The following is a 24,146-nucleotide window of genomic DNA, read 5'->3' as shown; positions in this document are numbered from 1 at the left end:
CTATAAATTATCACTCTCTACTTAAAATCAAAATCATATCATGAGTCATCAATTGACATTTCCTTAAATTTACACATTTACCTCAATTTTTTTTCATCTTTATTTTTGAAAAAAAAACACATAACAACCAATGCCACTTGCCACATGGTCATCCAGCCTACTGACACCTTCTTCGCTGGAAAGCAACTCTCCTTCATATTCAAGGAGAAAATCTCCTTTCTTAAAATTTCTGCTGGTAAACACTCCTTTTCCTAAAATTAATTAAAATTGATTTGTCACACTTGTCTTTGGTTAAAATTGGTGACAACACTATTTCTTAGCCTATAGATTAGATAGGGTATATAGTCATTCTCCTCTTGTTAAAGTCACCTATGGGTGACTGAGGAATAGAAATATGGTCACAATTGGTCTTCCTCCACCTAGCAGTAAAACCCTCGTCAAAAATGGGGTGTCCATTTGGCTGTGCCAGATGTACAAGTTGGCAGTCACATTACGTCAGATTTGGGACGTTAAATCCAATGCCTCTTTACATGTTAAGAACCCTGTCAACAACTTTTTGAGGGGTCTATAGGTGGCCTGTTGCCAGGTTTAATTTCTGTCCCTATCCAATATATACCTTCATTTTCCTGTGGCTGTCTAAACTTCCCTGACCTTCATCCCGACAGCCTATATGACAGGACCTTTACCTATTGTATTATTGTTAATTTCTTCTCGTCTTGAACATGCATGACATATTTGCCACAGTTTTTTTTTACATCAACCTTAAAAGTTTTACACTGGACTTGCACTGTCAATTTTATTTCATTTCTAAATCATGTGATAATATGCTTAACCAATTGGCCCCCAATCCCATCAGAAGTTGTGATTACATCAGACATTCCTAAAGGTTGCTCTTCTGTAAATATTGACAATGCAATTTCCCATATGATCTTCTTTTACAGCTAAAACTAAATCACTTTTACTATAATGTTTCGTAATTTTTTTTATACTGGATTGGAAAGATCAAATCCACTACATCTAGACACTTTTAAAGAATTCTTCGAAACAGCAAATGGTCATCACACTTTGCTTAAGTTCAAATACAATATTTTGGATACAGAAATGATATTTCTGGACACTGTCATTTATAAGGGACTCAATTTAGGGATACCTGAATACAAGTATGATTATCAACTGTCATGATTTATTTACTGTGGTCAATTAAGTCTGCATTTGAGAGGATGTGATTCCAATTAATATTATTATACTTCACGTTAAAATGCCATATTTTGATTGGCTTATACAAGATAGATAATTTACTCTATCCCATGGCTGAGCAGGAGACAATTTTTTTGAATGTCACCCTCTCGTCCAGACCAATCTAAAATCGATAATTTAAAGGACAATGAGTTGAATTTAGATTAAGTAATTAAAGACAATGCTTAAGTTCTAAGTTTTGGCTCAGATTTTATTATTTGACTGTCAAAACAAAAAAATTAAACATCTTGCTTCACTTCTGTTGATTTTTCTAATACCTGTAACGTTGTTATGTATGTCACGTCACAGAAAATACTTTTAAATAAAATGCATCTGTAAAAGACAATAATAATGGGACATTCAGTATAATAAATCAAATAACACATTGGTACCCCTCTAAAAAGCATTGTCAACCTTGGCTTCGCCGCGGTAAACAATGTTTTTTTCGGGGTAAAAATCTGCTCTATCACCCTCTCAGCTATGTGATATTTATATACTTACACCGTTGAGTGTAATTGTTTGAAAATCGTGACAGTTGTCTATCATACTTGTATGTATCAATATTCTTATTTACCTAATGAAAGAATGGTAATAAAATCATTTAAAAAAAGTGTGGTAATCAACTCTGATTTCAATACACATCTTGAACCAAATTTTATTCAATGGTTTACAGGAACATTAGACTAGAGGCTCTCAAGAGCCTGTGTCGCTCACCTGATTCTACTTTGGTTTTGGAAATCATGTAAAAATAGATTAAAATCATAACAGATACCCTAATAATGAGTGAGGCCAAATTTGGTTTAATATTGGTCCTGTAATTTAATAAAAAATCTTGGTGGCCATCTTGAACAGTAAATCGGCAACAAAGTAGCAACACTTCATCAGCACCTCATAAGAAACATTAATGCCATGTTTTGGTTTCATTCCATTCAGTGCACCTCTAGAAGAAGCATTTGTATGTATTTCCCATAGGGTCTTATGTTAAAGGAAGTCCCCCCATTGGCGGCCATCATGGATGAAGGATCAGCTTCAAAGTAACAAAACTTAGTCAGCACCTCATATGGAACATTCATGCCATGTTTGGTTTCAATCCATTCAGTATGTGGTTCTCTAAAAGAAGACATTTGTATGTATTGTCCATAGGGTCCTTTGTTAAACATTGTCCCCATCTGGCGGCCATCTTGGATGAAGGATCAGCTTCAAATTAACAACACTTGGTCAGCACCTCAAAAGGAACATGCATGCCATGTTTGGTTTCATTCCATTCAATGGTTCTCTAAAAGAAAACATTTGTATGTATTTCTCATAGGGTCCTATGTTAAACTAAGTCCTCCGCTGGCGGCCATCTTAGATTATGGATCGGCTTCATAGTAACAACACTTGGTCATCACCTCATAAAGAACATTCATGCCATGTTTTGTTTCATTCCATTCAGTGGTTCTCTAAAAGAAGACATTTGTATGTATTTCCCATAGGGTCCTATGTTAAACTAAGTCCCCCACTGGCGGCCATCTTGGATGATGGATCAGCTTCAAAGTAACAACACTTGGTCAGCACCTTATAAGGAACATTCATGTCATGTTTGGTTTAATTCCATTCAGTGGTTCTCTAAAAGAAGACATTTGTATGTATTTCCCTTAGGGTCCCATGTTAAACTAAGTCCCCCGCTGGTGGCCATCTTGGATTATGGATCGGCTTCAAAGTAACAACACTCGGTCAGCATCTCATAAGGAACATTCATGCCATATTTGCTTTCATTCCATTCAGTGGTTCTCTAAAAGAAGACATTTGTATGTATTTCTCATAGGGTCCCATGTTAAACTAAGTCCCCTGCTGGCGGCCATCTTGGATTATGGATCTGCTTACAACACTCGGTCAGCACCTCATAAGAAACATTCATGCCATGTTTGGTTTCATTCCATTCAGTGGTTCTCTAAAAGAAGACATTTGTATGTATTTCCCATAGGGTCCTATGTTAAACTAAGTCCCCCGCTGGCGGCCATCTTGGATGATGGATCGGCTTCAAAGTAACAACACTTGATCAGCACCTCATAAGGAACATTCATGCCATGTTTGGTTTCATTCCATTCAGTGGTTCTCTAAAAGAAGACATTTGTATGTATTTCCCATAGGGTCCTATGTTAAACTAAGTCCCCCTCGCTGGCAGCCATCTTGGATGATGGATAGGCTTCAAAGTAACAACACTTGGTCAGCACCTCATAAGGAACATTCATACCAAGTTTGGTTTCATTCCATTCAGTGGTTCTCTAGAAGAAGTTCAAAATGTAAAAAGTTAACGACGAAGACGGACGACGACGGACGACGGACGCCAAATGATGAGAAAAGCTCACTTGGCCCTTCGGGCCAGGTGAACTAAAAACTGATAAAACACTTTCCTTATTCTTATCAACTGCTTCAATTTGATAAATCACATTTTTCACATTAATCAATAAATGGCAATTTAATATAAATTTTGATTAAAAAGGAAATATATGCAAGTATAAATATATCTAAAATAAAGAAGTTGTTCGCCCAACGTTTTCTTAATTTAAGGACAAATAGCATAATGAAAGTTGGCAGTTAATGATTAAAATGGTGTATCAATTCAGTGTCTGCAAGTCATAGAAACTGTCAAACACATGATATATGTCTTCAACTTAGAATTTTGCACGATCTCCAAATCCAGGGAGATCACATAGATCTAGCATGGCTGAATCAAACAAGAGTGCATTCCCTGAAACGCCTCGCCTGCTTTACTGACCATTAATTTTATGTTGAAAGTTGGTTTACGCCAGATTTCCAGGCGTAATACGCTCTTATAATTTTGTACGGGCGCCATCTCTTTATAAACAAATTCCTCTGGTATTTATAACCAAATTTCAATGCCTATATATATATATGTTTTATATACTACTTGGTAGTGATATCTTACATATAAGGAAAATTGAAATAATTTGAAAGAAGTAAGACTACTTAAGGTTCTGATCAGGAGAGAAATAGATGATAAATATAAAATTTTAATTGATCGAAAAAGTAATTTATTTTTATACAAAAATAAGAAACTAAGATTGCTCCAGAAAAAAGATTTTTAATTATTTAATGTACCATGACGTTATTATTAGAAAGGGTTTCATCAAGCCATATAAGTGATCCCAACCTGGAAATTGAAAAGTCCAAGAATTGATATTTTAAAATTCCTAGAGAAGATAAGCTTTGCAAACTGTGTCATGTTTTTGAATACAAGAAACATTTCCTCTTGAAGCTCAATATCAATAAGGATTAAGAACTATTTAATAAGTTAAAAGTGTGAAAATGAGTTTATGACAAAAAAATCATGAAATTATTTAACCATATCAAAAGAACATGTGGAACTAAACAGTCTTTTGTTAAGCAGTAATTAGATCTTTGCATAAATATACTATATAAATATATACTGTATGTGTGTTTTTGTTAAAAACATTTTTAATTTGTTAATATGAAAAATACATATATGACAATATAAATATCAAATTAAATCAATTCCAAATTACAGGGTCCATAAAGAGCATATTAATCAGGTATAATTAATGGTTAAAATAATTGAGTCAACAATAGAACATTAAAATATATATACATTGCATGAGGTCTTAATTATTCAAGTTTTATAAATAATGGTTTTCATAAAATAAATTTCAACACAGACAAAAAATCCCACATAGTACCTCTATTTCACAGTGGTGAATATGTGTATGAAAATTACATGTTTATCAAATATCCACTTTCTGACCTAGTAGCAGCTGCCAAGCCTTGAAAATTGATATACTTATTTTAAGAATTTTAAAACAAGTACACAGGAAGTATGCACTGCCAGATCTTGTCATGAGTCATATTATGTGCAACTTCGGTTCTTTATAATATTACTTATATATGCAACTGTTTTAGATAAATATATAAAATTTAAAATTCAAGCATTTATATATTTTTACATATTATAATTAACCATTACCTACAAAAAACTTAGCAAATTATTCCATGATTCATTAACTGAATGACTTTATTTCAACTTCTTTTTTATATATCAATAAATAAAACTTTGTTAAAACATTGCAAACTCTTCTTGTATGAATTAAGAAATTATTCCTAATTATAATCATGATAATAAATGAAAGAAATGAATATTAGTTGAATATCACAAATCTACAAAATATTATTGTGGTGGTGCCATTATATGCTGAATTTGTGTCAAAGTACTTATAATAATAAAAATTAAAATAAAGCAAAGTATATTTAAATTTGTTCATATAGATATATGGCAGTCATTCCCAAGGTCGCCGGACATTGGGCAAAGACCAGTAAAAAAATTGGTTTGGTCCAGTTAAGTGATATGCATTACTGGACCAAATGACCAGTAAAATTTTTAATTTTGTCCAAATCATATGTGTGAATGTCCTGTTATAAAGAGTCTGGTCCAGTTAAGAAGAATTGATTACTGGACCAAATGTCCAGTTGATTTCTCAAAGCCTTGGAAACCACTGACATGGGTGATATTTAAGATGTTGATGAAAATTTGTGTGCATTAAGAACTTCATTTGAAAAACAAAAAAAAGTGTCTGCATGTATAATGTAGCTTTCACGTATACACCTTCACAATACAATCAATTAAAAATTTGGGATATAGTTCAATGAAAATATAGAATTATGTAAAAAAAAAAGACTTCACTTTAAGTTGTGATATCTTTGGATGGATTTTCTTTAATAAACTTTTGACACATACAGAAAAACCTCTTGCTTGTGTGTGATTTTGATAGTTAAAATGCAAATATTGATGTTAAAAATATTGATGTTAAAATGGCAATACTTAAAAATATGCACAAATGCAAAACATCAGAAGTCAATGAACCATGACTGTAAAGGTTTAGTACCAAATAATCTCTGTTGAAATGATATATGACAACACTTATACAACCTCATACTAAATAATCATTTGATAATAGTGGTTCTTCTAAAAAAATGTCTTAATCACAAAATATAACATATCAGTCCTTCACCTTCATTTGATACCTTAATTATAGAACATTATATAAGTTAAATATTTACACTTATTTCTACATAGTTAAATATTAACACTTATTTTGTTTTAAATATGTACTACTTTCCAGCATGTCCTTTTTTGACAGTCACAGCTAAATGAGTGATTTGGTGGTGATACATCCTACAAAGGCTATATCCGAATCATTTTGCAAAGAATTCCCTTCAAACCGGTGCTAGGGGCTGACTTAAGGATGTACTTAGGTCAGATTTAGGAATTTTTGTCAGATGTTCGAACTCCTTGGTTTTAACCCTTCGATACAGGGTTGCCCCACAACACCCATTTTTCTTTTCATATATACAAGACTTCAATATTACCTCATAAAAGGTCATTTATCAAAATTTAAGCATATTCTAGATTTCTTTCATTTCTATTTGAGACTCAAATAATGACAATGCAAACATAAGGTAAAAGACCATGTCAGCCTTTTCCCGCCATTATAAAAAAACTTAAATATCTTGTAAAGGAGCTCCATAACCTATCAATATCTTAAACTTATTTTGTTCCTAAACTAATTTTGTTCTTCTAACTGATATAGTACTTATCAATTCTAAATTCTAGATTTATTTAATTTCAAATCCTTAAACTTGCATTGAGGCAAGTTTGTTTTTTTGCTCTGTGTTGAATGCCTTACTGTGACTTTGAGAAAAAGAACAGCAATAAAAGCGCTGTTTCTTTGCTTTTTGTATTACATCACAGCATGTACTGATTTTGAGTCTGATGGATGGATCGTCATATCCTTTGTTTTTCTATTATGTTAAAAATTTCAAAATCAATGAACCATGAAAAAAGATGTGCTTCGTTATACAACTACATACCAAATATAAATAAACCTACCAATGTATCATTAGCAGTAATGAATAAAAGAGTCCAATAGATACTGGGAGGTCCTACAATAGGGTCTTTATAATAGGATCAAAGAAGGGAAATTTGGAATGCAACTAGAAAATAGAGACATAAATTTAGCCTCACACCAAGCAACCTATCAATTTTAATGAGCATAGTGTGTAAAAATTGCACTCTCTTTAGATCATGCAGCTGCTTTGACTGGATATGACTGAGAATTATCTACTGTAAATTCAGAAATTATTGATGTTTTCATTAGTGTGCAAAATGTAATAGGGTTATAATCGCAATAATTTAAACTCGCATTTTGAAATTTTTTATATGAATTAAACAGGATTTTTCTCCATTTTGCAAAAATTAAAATCATATTTAAGTCTTAAATGACAAAATCGCAATAATAATTAATGCACGCAATAATTTCTGAATTTACAGTATACATCATACTCAGCAAACACAGATACCCATGCAACAACTGCAGGTCAGTTAATAACAAAAATGATCATATTTCTATACCCAGTCACCTTTAGTGTAGTTATCATAAGAGAATACAGACTCTCAAAGTCATCTGGACCAGATTAATATTTTTCCAAGATAACCATGGTCCCACCCAAATGAATATCGAAGTTTGACAGATCAAGTGACACAACTCTTGCTTAGCTTGAGGAGTAATATCACCATTGTTTTTCCCCATTAGTCTTTGTTAAATTTGTACTTTTCAAAAAAATTTGCAGAATTTATCTTTATTTCAAGTAAAGAAATGCTTGGCATGAGTAAGTTTTATCCTGGGCACAGAGTACTCACAAAACAGGGGTTTGACCAACCCGGAGTACTTCAGACAAAATTTTACATCACATTTCATTGCATATAAGATTATAAGCATCACTGGTAGTAAATCAATCAAATGTTCACCCCTTTTTTCCTGTGTACAAGCTTTAGTAACATTATGTAACCTCAGGTTTCCAAAATATTATATTGAAACACCAAATAAAAAAAGAATGGTGCTTTGAAATACCCAAGATATATGTTTAAGACTCAGAAACTTTTTACTATTTAATGAAAAGTAGGACTTATACTTCCTACAACTGTCAAATTCAAGGAAATAATATTTTCAATCCTTTTTCATATTCAACCAGTCCATGTAACATACAACATGTAGTATGATTTGGTGGTATTAAGCCTTGATGAGGTTAAAATACTTAACAACAGAAGAATTTTATTTTTCATAACTGAATTTTTTATGAGGTTAGTTTTAGATTTCTGTGTAGTGTAACAAAACCTCTACGTCATAAATCAAAGGTAAGGTATTGTGTGCAATCAAGAATCTCATAAGGTGAACCATTTCAAAAACAAGTTTTTAGCACATGCAATAAATGCAGACAAGTGTTTACAAAAATGTTTGGTCTTTGAAAGCTATAAGATAACAAGACCAAAAGTAAATCAAAGTTTCATCGTAATTTGAATTGAAAAGTTTATCTTAATGGGTCGATCACCTAAGTGATGCAGAGCGGAATCAAGCATGGGGTATATGTTACAAAGTGCTGTGTCTATGAGAAATGTTTCAAATCATTTTCACTGTCACTACAGCACTATTGAGCAGCTATGGCAACAGTGTTTCCAATAGACCTAGAACTGTTGGTGGTGCTCCTAGAGTGATGACACTTTAGATGGATCGCCATATCCAGTTACAACATTTGTGCAACTGTTTCTTGACAGCAAGGGTAACCATTGGACAACACAGACAAAGAATGTGGTCGCAGTCTGTTTGAAACATTCTCAATGAAAACCAACTTTATCATTTATGCACTCCATCCCTACACTAAGGGTCCTATCCCTAGCAACAGCATCCAGCTCAATGTTTACAATGGGCAAGCTTAGGCACATTTACTATTGATTTTGCTAACCATGGCAGGAGGTGCTCTTTTTGGAAAAATCTGAATTCAAGATCTTTAATGCCAATAGTCTTTACAAGGATTTGAAAGCGAAATGTGGAACAATATGCTTTGTGTTGCTTTCAGTGTTATGATCTGAACCGGTGTATGATTTCCTTACAAAATGCAATTGCATTTTCGGTGACAAAATAAATTACTCTGTCAATGCACTGAGATACACAAATGACATCTAACTTTAAGCACCATATGTGTTGCCAATGTTTCAAACGAACTCATCCAAATTTGAGAGTATTTTGAACAAATAATTTACTCTATCTCATAGCAAATACTCTATTGCGTTTCACTGAGACGCTTGATCAAGTGTGCGCTAATTCAAAAGGAATGGTTGATATGTACAAGACATCATAGTTTATTACTTTGAATTTATAAAATGATAGACAGTGAATAACAGAAATTTCAGTATAATTAATTAAATAACACATATCTGAGAAGGCAGATTGTTACCCCTTGAAAAGACATTTTAAACCTTGCCTTTGACTCAGTTGACAATGTTTTCTCAGGGTAACAATCTGCTCTATCTAAAATTGAGAATGGAAATGGGGAATATGTCAAATAGACAACAACCTGACCAAAGAGCAGACAACAGCCGAAGGCAACCAATGGGTCTTCAACGCAGCGAGAAAATTCTGAACCCGAAGGTGGACCGCAGCTGGCCCCTAAATAAAATTGTGTACTAGTTCAGTGAAAAATGGACGTCACACTAAACTCCAAAACATATAAATGAACTAAAATTAAAAAACATACAAGACTAACAAAGGCCAGAGGCTCCTGACTTGGGACACGCGCAAAAATGCGGCGGGGTTAAACATGTTTTGTGAGATCTCAACCCTCCCCCTATAACTCTAGCCAATGTAGAATAAAGAAACACATAGCAATACGCACAGTAAAACTCAGTTTAAAAGAAGTCCGAGTCTGATGTCAGAATAGGTCACAAAAGAAACTAAGCAAAATGACAATGATACATAAATGAACAAAGGACTACTAGCAGTTACTGACATGCCATCTCCAGACCTCAATTAAACTGATTGAAAGATTATGTCTTCATCATATGAAAATCAAGTACTATCCCTCCCGTTAGGGGTTTAGTATCATACCATCATAAAATATATGAGAAGAACATAACCTGTATCATGCCAACAACTGGTTTTAGAATAAATGTGTTTATATTTCCGATTCAAAGACCCTATGAGTGAATCAATATTAATACCACAATATGCAATCCTTAATGACTTGACAACAGTATCGTAACTATATCCTTTCCGAATAAGTCTGTTTAAAGGTTTGGTTAGCTTTTGAGGTGAATACCGACATTTTTGTGCTTTGTAAAGAATATTACCATAAAATATTGGATGTGAAATACCTGAACGTATAAGATGTCTGCATGTTGATTTATATTTACGAATGATGTCCTTGTACCGATGAAAAGTCAATTTAACCACATATTTACCTAAACAAAAGACAGTAACTGTTTTAATCCATATTCCCAGAGTAATGTATGTAATGGAAATTATTTACCAAAACCAATTGTACAATCAAACTTTTTTTACCAAAATGCGACGTTTTGCGCTGCGCGGTGAATATATAATTTTTCCTCAGGTGAATATGCTTATTTATTCAAAATCCCAATCATATAGAAAAACCTACTAAAGTTTTATCAATATGGAATAAACTATAATATTCACTTTTCATAAAGCTAAATATCGCTCTCTCAATTAAGTAATAAATAATTATGGATAATTGATTATAAAAGATTTTAAATATTTCTTTATAATCTACAACAATGTATCCCTAATTATTTATTATAGCAATCAAAGATAAAGTTTGGTCAAAAAGTGTGGGAAATAAATAAATTCAGTGATCAATGAATTTATATTTTAATTCATTACACTTGTCAGGTGTATTGCCAGCAAAACTCTATAAACCATTTAAATCATGAGCTCATGTTTTGACATATATATATATATATGTGTATTGGTTCAAGATAACAGATGCAATTTAAATGCGTTTGTTAACATCCTGATTTGAAATTTGGTCCCAGACAACTGAAATTTTGACTTATCAATTAACCAATTTCGTCACATCAGGAGTACAAATATATATATGAAACAAAGTTTGAGATCAGACTTTTTTTGTTTTATTTTCAATTTGTTTAGGTTTGGTTTTGATGATTTTTTAAATTGTCTTATAACCTTTCAAAAGTGTATCAACATTGCTCAATTGATATTCCTTTAATTTCTTATAGCTTGTACCAAAATATAGTATGTAAAAAAGAATTTACTGTCAGGTTAACAGTAATATTGTATGTAGATGGTCCGAGGACACAGTTATCATCCTTTGGTTTTCGTTGTCTACAAATATAATCCCTAATGTGAACAGTGTATAACTTTTTTCATACACTTTCCAAATTTATTTCTTGATATTTTATGCATGAAATATTAAGCAAGGGGAATGCAATTACATGTTAAAAAAATTGGGTGCTGAATGTTTATGTTTAAGTTGTGATTTGGTCCAGTTAAAAAAGATAAAAAATTAGCATGTCTGAGGCTTTCAAACTGAATTTTAGACCCCCTTCACAAAGAATTGTCCATATTTTGAGTAAGAGCTGATACACTTTTCTATAATTTTGATATTATTTGTCCCAATAGTAGTATACACTTCACTGTTAAATTCTTTTTTAGATAGAGCAGGTGCTATTTTTTTTTATTTGAATTTATTGTCTAAAAGAAATCTATGTACTAAGAAATAACTGTGTTCCCGGGTCAGATCTATACTGATTTTTCACAAAATAGAATAAATAAATTTCCTGCCTGGCATGCCTTAATAATTTTGGCATGTAATGATGTTAAAGGAAACGAACATTCATTTTTCCATTGCCTAGCTGAAGTTTCTTTTAAGGCTATTATTCAAAATTCATGTAGCAGTTACATTATGAATAGGTTGAGAAAAATATGAAATGTACATTACGGTCAATGTGGACCTTTAAAGAAAAAAAAATTTGATCAAAAGCAAATTAAGAAGTGCTCAATTAATAGCATTACATGGTTAACATCATGAGAAAGCGTCAATAAGCTGTGAAATGGGGTTTCACAAAATGTGCATCCTCAAATGAAAGCAATGGTAATGTCCAAACTTTTGTATAGACAACCCAAAAACCAATTTAAAAACTAGAGACAAAATTAGACACATGTTAAAGGTGAACAATAGCATTATTGTATTTGGTTAAAATTCGGAGAAAGATTCAATAATAATTATGATTATGGGTTATTAAGATATTAAGTTGATATTGAGATTGTATATGCAAATATATATGATCAGGTCCCTATTTCTGCACAGTTAGCCCCCAAAAAACATTCAGATATGAGGTGCAAAAATAAACCATGTGTGTTTAAGATCATGAAAATTATGTGAAAGTTTCAAAATTTTTGTTGAGTGGTTTAGGGGCACTTGTCAATGCAATAGTTAGACAAAGCTAATAGCAAAAAAATTTATTTCAATATACAGCTTTTATAAATATCAAAATATTTAAATAAAACAGAGTTCATATTTTATTTCTCTGTCTAAATTGTAGCTAATGCCCCTAAAGTAAAGTTAGACATGCTAAATATCTATACCTAGCTTTATAATAAAGCTAGGTATAGATATTTAGCATGTCTAACTTTTACTTTAATTATATAGAACCTTAAAAAGAAGTCATGATTTTTACAATGTGGCCATCAATGATAAGACTAACATTACTGACAAAACTCACCTATCTCTGGAGTAATTTCTTTAACAGCAAAGCCCTCCTTGTCTTCACGCTTTCTAATATAGAACTCTGCATCTATCACTGGATTAAACTCCTAATGAAACATAAGAACTCAATTTTATTAGTGTTCAATTTATTAAATGCACTCACATATTTCAACTGAAATCACACATATATATCACAGTTGAGCTACTGACTAAATATGAAGTCATTCTGTTAAATTCATAAGTACTGAAGAAATGTGTGACAAATTTCTTATACGTTCATTCAACATGTTAAAAAGAAATGAGTTGTCAAATTGACAGCAAACCAGTTTTCTTTATTCCTAAGACAATTGAAAGTAATTATTGTTGAATTTAAGAGGAAAGCTACATGTAGTACAAATGAAACTGCATCCAGATGTATTCTATTACATTGTATATGGTTGCTTTCAGGCTTGTTTGGCCTGCAACATTTAGTTTCTATTTTCCGATCTTTCAAGGATTATATGGCCCGAGAACACAAGTTACTTTGTAGTGCATTTCTTTTAGACAATAAATTAAAATTTAAAAAATCACATCTGCTCTATCTCAAAAAAGATTTTTACAGTGTAGTGTACTACTATTGGGACAAATAATACCAAAATTATAGAAAAGTCTACTAGCTCTAACTCAAAATATGGATAATTCTATGTTAAGGGGGTGTAAAATTCAGTTTGACAGCTTCCATGGCTTCAGACATACAAGTTCTTTACCTTTTTCAACTGGACCAAATCACTACTTAACATAAAGATTCAGCACCCAATTTTTTTTAACATAGTAATTTCATCCCCTCACTTAATATTTCATGCATAAAATATAAAGAAATAAATTTGGAAAGTGTATGAAAAAAATATGAATTCACACTAGGGACTACATTTGTAGACAATGAAAATCAAAGGACAATAACTGTGTTCTTGGACCTGATAGGATAGAAAGACTTGACCAATTCTAATAAAACTTTGCATGACCTAAGCTTAGGGAATTATTAGATAGTTAGTTAAGTTTCATGGCCATGGGATATATATTATAGAAACTGGACATTTCAATATTGATGTTTAATTTTGACGTTTAAATCAAATTATTTCAACTACTGTGAAAGTACTTTTATTCATGGGGAACTAATTTTCGTGGTTTTCTTGGATGATTTTATCAATCATTCTCCATTGAAATGAGATTTGCCAATGCTTATACAACTGCATACCAAATATCATTGACTTACCACTAGTGGTTCCCCTTGAACTGACCTAATCACAAACTAATACATGTAAACTAAGCAAAAGTTTCAAAGTCAATAGACCATGACTGAGGGGGCGGGACCAAATATTCTCCATGGAAATGAGATATGCCAATGCTTATACAACTGCATACCAAATATCATTGACTTACCACTAGTGCTTCCCCATGAACTGACCTAATCACAAACTAATACATGTAAACTAAGCAAAAGTTTTAAGTCAATAGACCATGACTGAGGGAGCGGAGCCAAATAATCTCCATGGAAATGAGATATGCCAATGCTTATACAACTGCATACCAAATATCATTGACTTACCACTAGTGGTTTCACATAAACTGACCTAATCACATGAAACTAATACATGTAAACTAAGCAAGTTTCAGTCAATAGACCATGACTGAGGGGGCAGGGCCAAATAATCTCCATGGAAATGAGATGTGCCAGTGCTAATACAACTGCATACCAAATATCATTGACCAACCACTAGTGGTTCACCTTAAACTAGACCTAATCACAAACTAATACATTGTTGACGCAGCCGACGCCGGAAACAGCATACCTATGTCTCGCTTTTTGACTCATTCAAGGCGAGACAAAAACTACATATGGTTGTCATAAATAGTCTTCGTTTCTGATGGCTTCAATTCTACACTTTAGTATTATTATTTTGTTTAGAAAACTAAAATCCACGAATTTAAAAATTCACAAACATGTATCTTTTGCTCAAACCACGAAAATTGATACCCACGAATTAAAGTACTTTCACAGTATCAATGTTTGTGCCAAAAAAATTTAACTATTGCAAAAATTTGCTTTTTAAATGCACTTAAATATAATACATTAAGTATTAAAAGCAACTGAACAATCATTTGATTTATCAGATTTCTTATAATTATTCAAAAGTCAAATATATATATACTTTCCTTAGACATGTTGAAAGTTATCCTAATTATGTGAAATTTAATTTGTAGTACTCCAGGGATTTTCCAACCCTTATTTTGGGTAAAAATTTGGGCCCCAACCCCAAAGAGAAATATGCTCTTTTTTCCCAATTTTCAGCTCTAAAATTCCCAATTGTTTATTTTTCAAAATTTTCTTGGGGGGCAAACCCTATAGCATGTTGCACATGGCATAGGCCGTGTGCCCTCCTTATCAACTGACACATATATTTTCCCCAAAGCCAACAATTCACGATCTTTTATTCCCAATTGCATGGCCACTGTCCCCTTCCCCTTAACACTAGGAAAATCACTGTACTCAGGCCATTCATTAGGAGGCAGTACCTAGTACTTTTACCATCCTATGCTACTGATAAGTACCACCTGAATTCAAGAATTATTTTATTAGATGTTCATTGAATATATTGAAAAGTACAAATAGGAATGTACCAGACAACATGAAAGATTTTGAAACCCCTGAGTAGTGAGTACTGGTATCTATTAATTTGTAATAAACTATATATGTCTTTGAAACAAGTTTATCTTGTTTACATCTTTAACATAACACTGATTTTTTTCGCCGGTGTTTTCCCATTCAGCGAAAATTATATACAGTAAAAATTGAAAAACCTGCCATTTATAATATCGCAAGAAAAAAAAACATTATACAGTGCCCAAAAACTTGGGATATATATAATTAGCCACTGGGTTTTACCAGGTAAATCTGGGCACTACTGGATAATTATATGAAATACTGGCCTGAATTTTAAAGAGGATTCAGTGATTTATCACAAATGCAATACATTAAAGTCAAAGAATTCAATTTGTTTTTTAATAAATATAACTTATATTAAGGAAAATATGTAAGGAAAATTACTTTTAAACATTTTTTGTTCATTACTAAAAATGTTTACTCGTTTTAGCATATGTTTATGCACATCACTAATTAATAAGTAATTATTCAGATTAATTATAAAACAGATTTGTTTATATAGCAATAATCAGCCTTTTGATTTCTAAAGTGTTCATGGCCTGTCCCCTTAGGAAGTTTATTTATCAATATGTTTACATAACAATTAAAATTTACAATTCACTTATAAATTAAACACTGCAATAAAATGCATTTTTTCAACTTGGATTTAATATTGAAGCAAAGCTTGGAAATTTAAAGCAAGGTATCCTAAAATGTCCAAAACTTGTATTCAACCTTCATAAAATTTGTGGAGAAAAAAGAATAAATTAAATTTTCAAACTTCACCTGTACGAAATGTGACGCCTGGAAATGACACGGAAACCAGGCGTAGAAATCATACTTTATCCGGGCGTCATTGCAGTGTTTAAGGAATGCATTTCCAGGCTATACCAGGCGGAAACGGAGCGTAACAGAGGCGGAAACCAGGGGTAAAATTAGGCGTAATATTTAAATGAGTACGCCTGGTCCACAGAAAACCAGGCGTAATATGCAAATGAGTATGCCTGGTCAATAAAATAAACCAGGCGTAATATCCTTACATAATACTACACCTAATTTAAATCAGTGTATTACCCTAGCTGTGTACTTTGTGTATTTGAAACAAACTTGTACTGTTGCTTTAATTTCTTATTGTTTGACATAAAACTTGAAATATTAACCATTGAAGAAGCTATATAGATAAATAAATATTAGACAAACACTAGCTCCAGTTTAAATAAGAATTATGACAATTATTTTTTCTTGAAATAATACAAGCATTTTGTCTAAGTTAATGTTTTGAAAATTAATGTCACTTGAACTAAAATATAAATGATAATACTGCAATTTAGCTTAATGTAAAAGATTTTAATGTTATATTCCAAGGATGAAGGTTTCCAGAATTCAAAATTACTGTTAAAAAATAAAAACTTAATAACTTAGTTACTCACAAAATTATTATTTACCATGTATACTACTTTCCTTTTATTTCACAATTGTCATTCATCAATTTGATTCCATAATTCCAACTTCAAATTCTTCCAAAAACACAAAAAAGCTAATTATCCCTGAATATATACATGATATAAAGCTGTCATATTTCATACTCTTGCAAACTAATACCAAAGAGCCAAATTTTGAAAAAAATTCCCATGATCCTTTAAACAAAGCATTATGGGTATTATGTTTTACGCCTTACCAACAGTTTTACGCCCGTAGGAAAATTTACGCCTTGCTTATTTCAATTTACGCCAGGTTTACCACTTTTTTCTACGCCCGTAAAGACTACAAATTTACGTTTCCTGCTCCATTACGCCTGGATCAGGGCACGTAACTACCACTTACGCCTGGTTTACGCCAGATTTCCAGGCGTAATACGCCTTATAATTTCGTACGGGGGCCAGGAATGACTCTAAATGGTCATCCAGAAAAAAATGTATATAATTTGCTATAATATTATTGAACTACAACAGGTCTATTTTAATTTGTGTAAAAATAAGTTTGAAAAATCGTATTACCCAGTATTGCAGACTAAACATGTTAAAAGCATATCTTCCAGTATTTATATAATAGTGTTCTCAAACTATATTATAACAGATATATACCTTCAATTATGGACTACTGCTGTACCAAGTGGGGAAATGCTTCAAAAACTATTATTGACAAATTATACAAGTTACATGTACAAAAGAGGGCAGCAAGAATCATTTTAAATTAAGATTTGAAAACTCTTCATCAGTTAAGTTGTTCAGTTGTTAATAAATATGCATTAAGATCACCCCTTATGGAAAAATAAGGCTTCTTGCAAATATTTGCGGCAATATTGCTGCAAATATTCATTTTTCGTATGCAAATTAGTTTTCTTGCAAACAGTTGCTGCAATATTGCCGCAACAATTTGCGGCAATATTGCAGCAAATGTTTGCGGGAAAATCAGTAGCTATGATTGTTGCAGCAATATTGCGGCAAATTCATTAGCTGCAATGTTGCAGCAATATTGCAGGAAAATTAATTTCTTGCAATATTGCAGCAATATTGCAGCAAATCTTTCAACAATTTCAGTTGAAAAATTAGGAATTAAAAACTAAGCATTTAAAAAAGTATGATTTAATAATAAAACAAAATTTTCTCTGTCCTCTATAGGTTGTTGTGTTACATATCTGTGTATCCTTTAGTTCTGTTTCTCTGTACTCACTGTCCTTAAAGTTGAATTTTCTGATTTCAAATACTGCAAAATAAAAGTTGAAGAATTTAGCATACATTAAAAGAATAACTAAACATTATAAAGATATAAGTTACTACTATATATTGTAAATTCTGGACTTGTAAAATGAAAATAACTCTTTATAAAGAGATGATTACAGACCAATTTTTCCAGCATTTGTTTCACTTAAAGGGTCAATGTCTAAAAGTTATCAAGTCCTTCTAGAAATTGCATATTACTATACATTTAACCTTATGCCAGTACTAGGTTGTTATTGCTTTTTTGAATATTTGTTTTTCATTGAACTATAACATAATTGGTCTTTTCTATTCTTTAAAATTTTTGTGATTAGTTGTGTATATATAAAAGCTAAATATTGTTGCCATTTGTTGAAAAACCTCTTATTGGCAATCAAATCACAGATCTCTAATTTAATACCAAACTGCTTTTATTAGAAGATTTCTTGTTTCAATTTAAGTAATGTACTTTCTAAAACATATAGTCTTAAATAGATTTAAAAAATATCTCCTGTCTTACACAATTTTAATAATATTCATGTACATAAATCTATTGTCTTATACTTTTGTCAACTCTATTAAGTTAAGAAAACTCTTTGAATATCACTATTTTGAACTGTAAGAGCAAGCACTTATTCAAAATGGTGGACATTCAACTCCATTGTACTTACCAAAAGATGTTATCCAAATTATGTGTAAACACCAATCTTCCTAAATCCAAGAGTCATGTCAACTGAAGGCTATCATATGCACTATCCAGTGTCAATAGAATTAATTGGAACTTTTGGATCTAAATCCATTGAAAAATTCATATTACTTTGTTCATGATAGAAGACATCTTTGTTTGTTGTATGCATGTTCATGTCCAGTTCAAATTTTGAATATGTTGATCAAGGTTGCTTAGGGTATTGTGACAGTGTGATCCCTTTGAAATTTGCCCCTAACTATAAATATCAATTCCCTAAATCTTGAATATTTGTTATATATTATAATAAAAAAATAATTATATATATATATTTTTTTTTATCTTTGATGTTATAAGTTATAATGGAAATATATACAAAGAAGAAATGCTCTATCCTTAATTTGGCCTCAAACTCTGTGTACATTAATTTATGGTACTTCCTGTCTTTACCACTACACAGAGATAAATTGAAACCAGATGGCACATTACATTTCTATCACCAGCTCATATTACTAATTGAGATGAGAAAGATAATTTGTGTATACATAGTTTTAAAATAATGATACTAGAAATTAAACAAAATGCAACCTGCAGGTGAGGCTAAATTCATTTGATGGAAAATATTAGAATTAAAAATATTGTTCATAGAAAAATGTCACAAAAAAGTGACAAAAAGGCATAATAATACATGTAGAACAAAAATTATTATGACTCAATTATTTAGATTAAACTTGTTGAAATAAATACCAAGCTATTTTTGAAATTCTTTCCTTACAAAATATCATATAAATGTGATGTACAGTTTAGGAATTCTAAAAATATAAGCATTGTTATTTGAAGATTTATTTAAAATAAATTATTCAAATATCCAGATATTTCTGAGTAAAATAAAGTATGACGACAACAAATTTAGATAGTTAGAAGTATCCATAACCAAATGTTCAAAGAAACAATATGTTGTGTATTATTTGAACCTTAAATCTTAAAACAAATAATCATATGTAATATTTTAAAATGCTTGAAATATTGGTCCAAACTATCTGATTGTCTGACATTATTAAAGAAACTTTTCTTGCAAAGTTGTTGCAAAAAGTCATTCCTTAAATAATAAAAGAAAAGGTTCCTGCAACTTTCTAGCAAACAAATTCTTTCTTGCAACATTGCAGCAAACTTGCTGCAATTTTCTTGCAAACAAATTTTGTTGCAGTAACATTGCGAGAATGTTGCAGGTAGCTGCGACAACCTGCAACTTTCTTGCAAATACTTCTTGCAAACAAATTTGTTTGCTGCAATATTGCCGCTATATTGTTGCAATATTGCAGCAAACTTTTCATTTCTGTAAGGGACCTTCCTAAAATAATATATTAGATCAAAGATATGAAACTAATTAATTATGGTAAAAGAACATTTATGTATTGTGGGACCTTGTTGTGGAATTCCTTGCCTCTGACTATGAAGGATAGTAAAAGTATAAATGTTTTTAAAACAAAATGTCAAGCTTATCTCTTGAAAATACAAGAAGAGAACTTTTTGAAGTTTTTTTAATGAAACAATTTTACTACAAATATACTTTTTATTTAAGTAAATTGTTAACCTGTACTATATATGTGCACTTGTATGCAGTGTAGTTTTTGCTATATTACCCTTTTGATTATGTATAATTATCTTTTAAAAATTGTGTATTCTTGTATGTAGATTAGATTGCTTCAGGGTGGATTAACTGTTTTGTTGAACCAAAAACATGCACCAGAGTACCTATGTAATCTTGTACCTCCATGTGTACAAAGTACAACTATCCGTTGCAAAATGGTCATGATATTATTGTTCCATTTTGCAGACTTTCCCTTACTACTGAATCGTTTATTCCCTCTACAATACGTGAGTGGAACAAACTTGATCCAAAAATTTGCAGTGTCGACTCTTTTTCTAAATTTAAGAAAGAATTGAAAAATGATAGTCTGCCAAGTAAAGTTGAAACGTTTTATTTGTACGGCCCGAGGAATTTGAATATTATCTTAACGCAATTTTGCGATCCTCCGCTTCATTCTTAAACTATGACCTTTTTCGAGCTAATATTATAAATGATCCTTCTTGTCAATGTGGGTCAGATATTGAGGATGTCCATCATTACTTCTTCGTTTGTCCAAAATACACTTCATGTAGAAAAACCTTATTCAATAATCTTAACTGGCTTTCCGAAAACTTTGTTTTAGATACAAAACTATTAATTTGCGGACACTTAAGCTTTGAACTTTCGAACAAACAAAATATTCAAATTTTCAAACATGTTCAAAATTTCATCAAAAGGTCAAACAGATTTCTTGTGCCTTCATAAAGCCTTATTGATACTGACAAGGAACATCATCATCATTAACACTCACGTCATCATCACAGAATTATATGACCTTTCAAACTTTCTTATTCTATTTTTTTCTCTCCCTCATCTTTTTTACCTATTATAGCTCGTATTATATTCTATAAACTGTTTGCTTTACATGCATGCTCGTTATATTATACTACTATTGTAATTTTATATTGTGTTATGGAGAAGACTTCATAAGTATGATTTACTTGTGTCTAATCAATTTTGCTTTAATTCAGCAAATAAAATATGCTTAAACTAAACTGTTTTGTTAACTGTGTAACTCTCTGAAAATAAAGAACTTATTATTATTACTAGCCCAGTATTACCCGTTTCTAGTACTGCCCAGCCTGGGAAAACAGGGACCTGGTTTTTCCCGCACGGGTAATACTTTGCCAACCCTAGGAACATACATATAGTCTAGGTACACTGTAACTTAAGTAAGTGCTGACAAAATTACTATTTTAACTGCACATCTTAAATTCACTGTTATTCATGATTTAGCAGGAAAAAGCATTTCTGATAAAAAGGGCCTTTAACATAGAAGGTACCATGTACCAGTATAACTGGTTATAAATAAAATACATGTACAATAACCACCAAGATAATGAAAAAGAAACATTATAATCAATAAAAAGTACTTACATTTTCCTGGCCTTGCTTTATGATTCTTTCACTTTTCCTAGTCCTGTTTATATAATAAAAACTAATATTACTATATTGAAATTTGAATAGCTATAGTGTTACTCCTGCTTTATATAAAAATAAGAAGATGTGGCATGCTTGCCAATGTGACAACTCTCCACCAGAGAACAAATGAAATAGAAGTTACCACCTATACTTATTCTACATCCATTAAGATTAATAAAAGAACATACTCAGTTCCAATTTTCCCCGCATCACTCATATTTTATCTATCCAAGGAAGAAGGCCAATAACTAAAACAAGAGTGCACACGCTGATATGTTTCGCCTTCTTTACTAATCATTGATATTATGTTGATAGTCCTAAATATAAAGCTTAAATACAACTATCACATAAACTTAACATGATCCAAGAAAATGAGGTCAAGGTCATATAAACCAAACAAGAAATATATACACCTTACAATCATTCAATACACTAAATATAGTTGACCTATTGCTTATAGTTTCTAAGAAGCAGACTTAACCAAGACAAGAGTGCACACACTGAAATGTCTCACCTTCTTGCTAATCATTGATATTATGTTGATAGTCCTAAATATAAAGCTTTACTACAACTATCACATAAACTTAACATGATCCAAGAAAATGAGGTCAAGGTCATATAAACCAAACAAGAAATATATATACACCTTACAATCATTCAATACACTAAATATAGATGACCTATTGCTTATAGTTTCAAAGAAACTGACTTAACCAAGAAAACTAAACATTGACCAATGAACCATGAAAATGAGGTCAAGGTCAGATGAACCATGCCAGGCAGACATGTACAGCTTACAATCCTTCCATACAACAAATATAGTTGACCTATTGTTTATAGTTTAAGAAAAACAGACCAAAACACAAAAACTTAACACTGAGCAATGAACCGTGAAAATGAGGTCAAGGTAAAATAAAACCTGCGAGACAGACAAGTACATCATATTTCCATACAACAAATATAGTTGACCTATTGCATATAGTATTAGAAAAAAAGACCAAAACTCAAAAACTGAACTTTGACCACTGAACCATGAAAATGAGGTCAAGGTCAGATGGCACCAACCAGTTGGACATGTACACTTTACAGTCCTTCCATACACCAAAAATACATGTACTAGACCTATTACTTATAGTATTTGAGATATGGACTTGACCACCAAAACTTAACCTTGTTCACTGATCCATGAAATGAGGTCAAGGTCAAGTGAAAACTGTCTGACGGGCATACCAAATATGGTTATCCTATTACTCATAATTAGGGAGAAATTAACATTACAAAAAATCTTAACTTTTTTTTCAAGTAGACACTGAACCATGAAATAGTCAATGGGCATAACTCTTTTAGAAATTATTGATTGTCACTGATTTTGAAACTAATTATGACAATGATATATATATGTAAGTTTCATTAAAATCTGGCATGAATTGTACAAATGAGAGGGCTAACCATGCAATTTTCCATATAATTAATGTTTCCAAGGGACATAAATCTTATAAAATACATGATCAGCACCGTTTTTTTTAAATTTGTCAAAGACATTGCTGATATAATAAACCTATGATAAAAGATTTATAAATATCTGAGAATTGTATTTGAGAGAGCGCTAACAAGACCCGAAGGACAGATGCCCAGAATTTCCCCCATTTTTGTTTTTTTGTTTTTTACTAAATTTACTTCTGAATACTATCTTATGATCATAAACAATTAGCTTCTGTCCAAGTTTGGTACAAATTCATGATAGTTTAAGAAAGTTATTAAAATTTTAAAAACTTTAACCACAGAGTGAATATAATGTTTCCTTGCAGAAAAACTAAGTCCATTTATAAGTAAAATACGGAAAAACGAATTATTTTTTACAAAATTTACTTCTGGATACTATCTTATGATCATAAACAAGCTTCTAGCTGTCCAAGTTTGGTAGAAATCCAGGATAGTTTAAGAAAGTTATTAAAATTTCAAAAACTTTAACCGCAGAGTGAATATTTGTGGTCGACAACGACGGAAAGTAGGATCGCTATGTCTCGCTTTTTAGACAAAAGTCGAGGGCTCAACAAAAAGAGGGAGGTATGGTATGATTGCCAATAAAGAATAACGAAAAGTCTTGATCATGTTGATATTGAATGTTTACACACAAACTAAAACATGAGGTCAAGGTCAGATAAACCAAACGGGAAATACATGTACACCTTACAATCA

General features: G+C 31.6%; 2 long non-coding RNA genes across 2 annotated transcripts; both read right to left on the bottom strand.

Moving 5' to 3' along the window:
- Window positions 1–132: 132 nt before the first annotated feature.
- LOC127714371 (uncharacterized) lies at window positions 133–21,947 on the bottom strand. Its single transcript, XR_007987708.1, has 3 exons — window positions 21,903–21,947; window positions 12,848–12,938; window positions 133–251 (listed from the first exon to the last, which is right to left on the bottom strand). It is a non-coding gene; the product is annotated as an uncharacterized LOC127714371 (long non-coding RNA).
- LOC127714364 (uncharacterized) lies at window positions 18,081–19,025 on the bottom strand. The gene is made up of 2 exons (XR_007987699.1): window positions 18,882–19,025; window positions 18,081–18,217 (listed from the first exon to the last, which is right to left on the bottom strand). It is a non-coding gene; the product is annotated as an uncharacterized LOC127714364 (long non-coding RNA).
- Window positions 21,948–24,146: the final 2,199 nt, after the last annotated feature.

Source organism: Mytilus californianus, unplaced genomic scaffold (assembly GCF_021869535.1).
Source record: "Mytilus californianus isolate M0D057914Y unplaced genomic scaffold, xbMytCali1.0.p SCAF_9, whole genome shotgun sequence".
NCBI lineage: Eukaryota > Metazoa > Mollusca > Bivalvia > Mytilida > Mytilidae > Mytilus > Mytilus californianus.
Note: the sequence above shows the minus strand (reverse complement) of the source record. Positions and strands in the feature narration are given on the sequence as shown.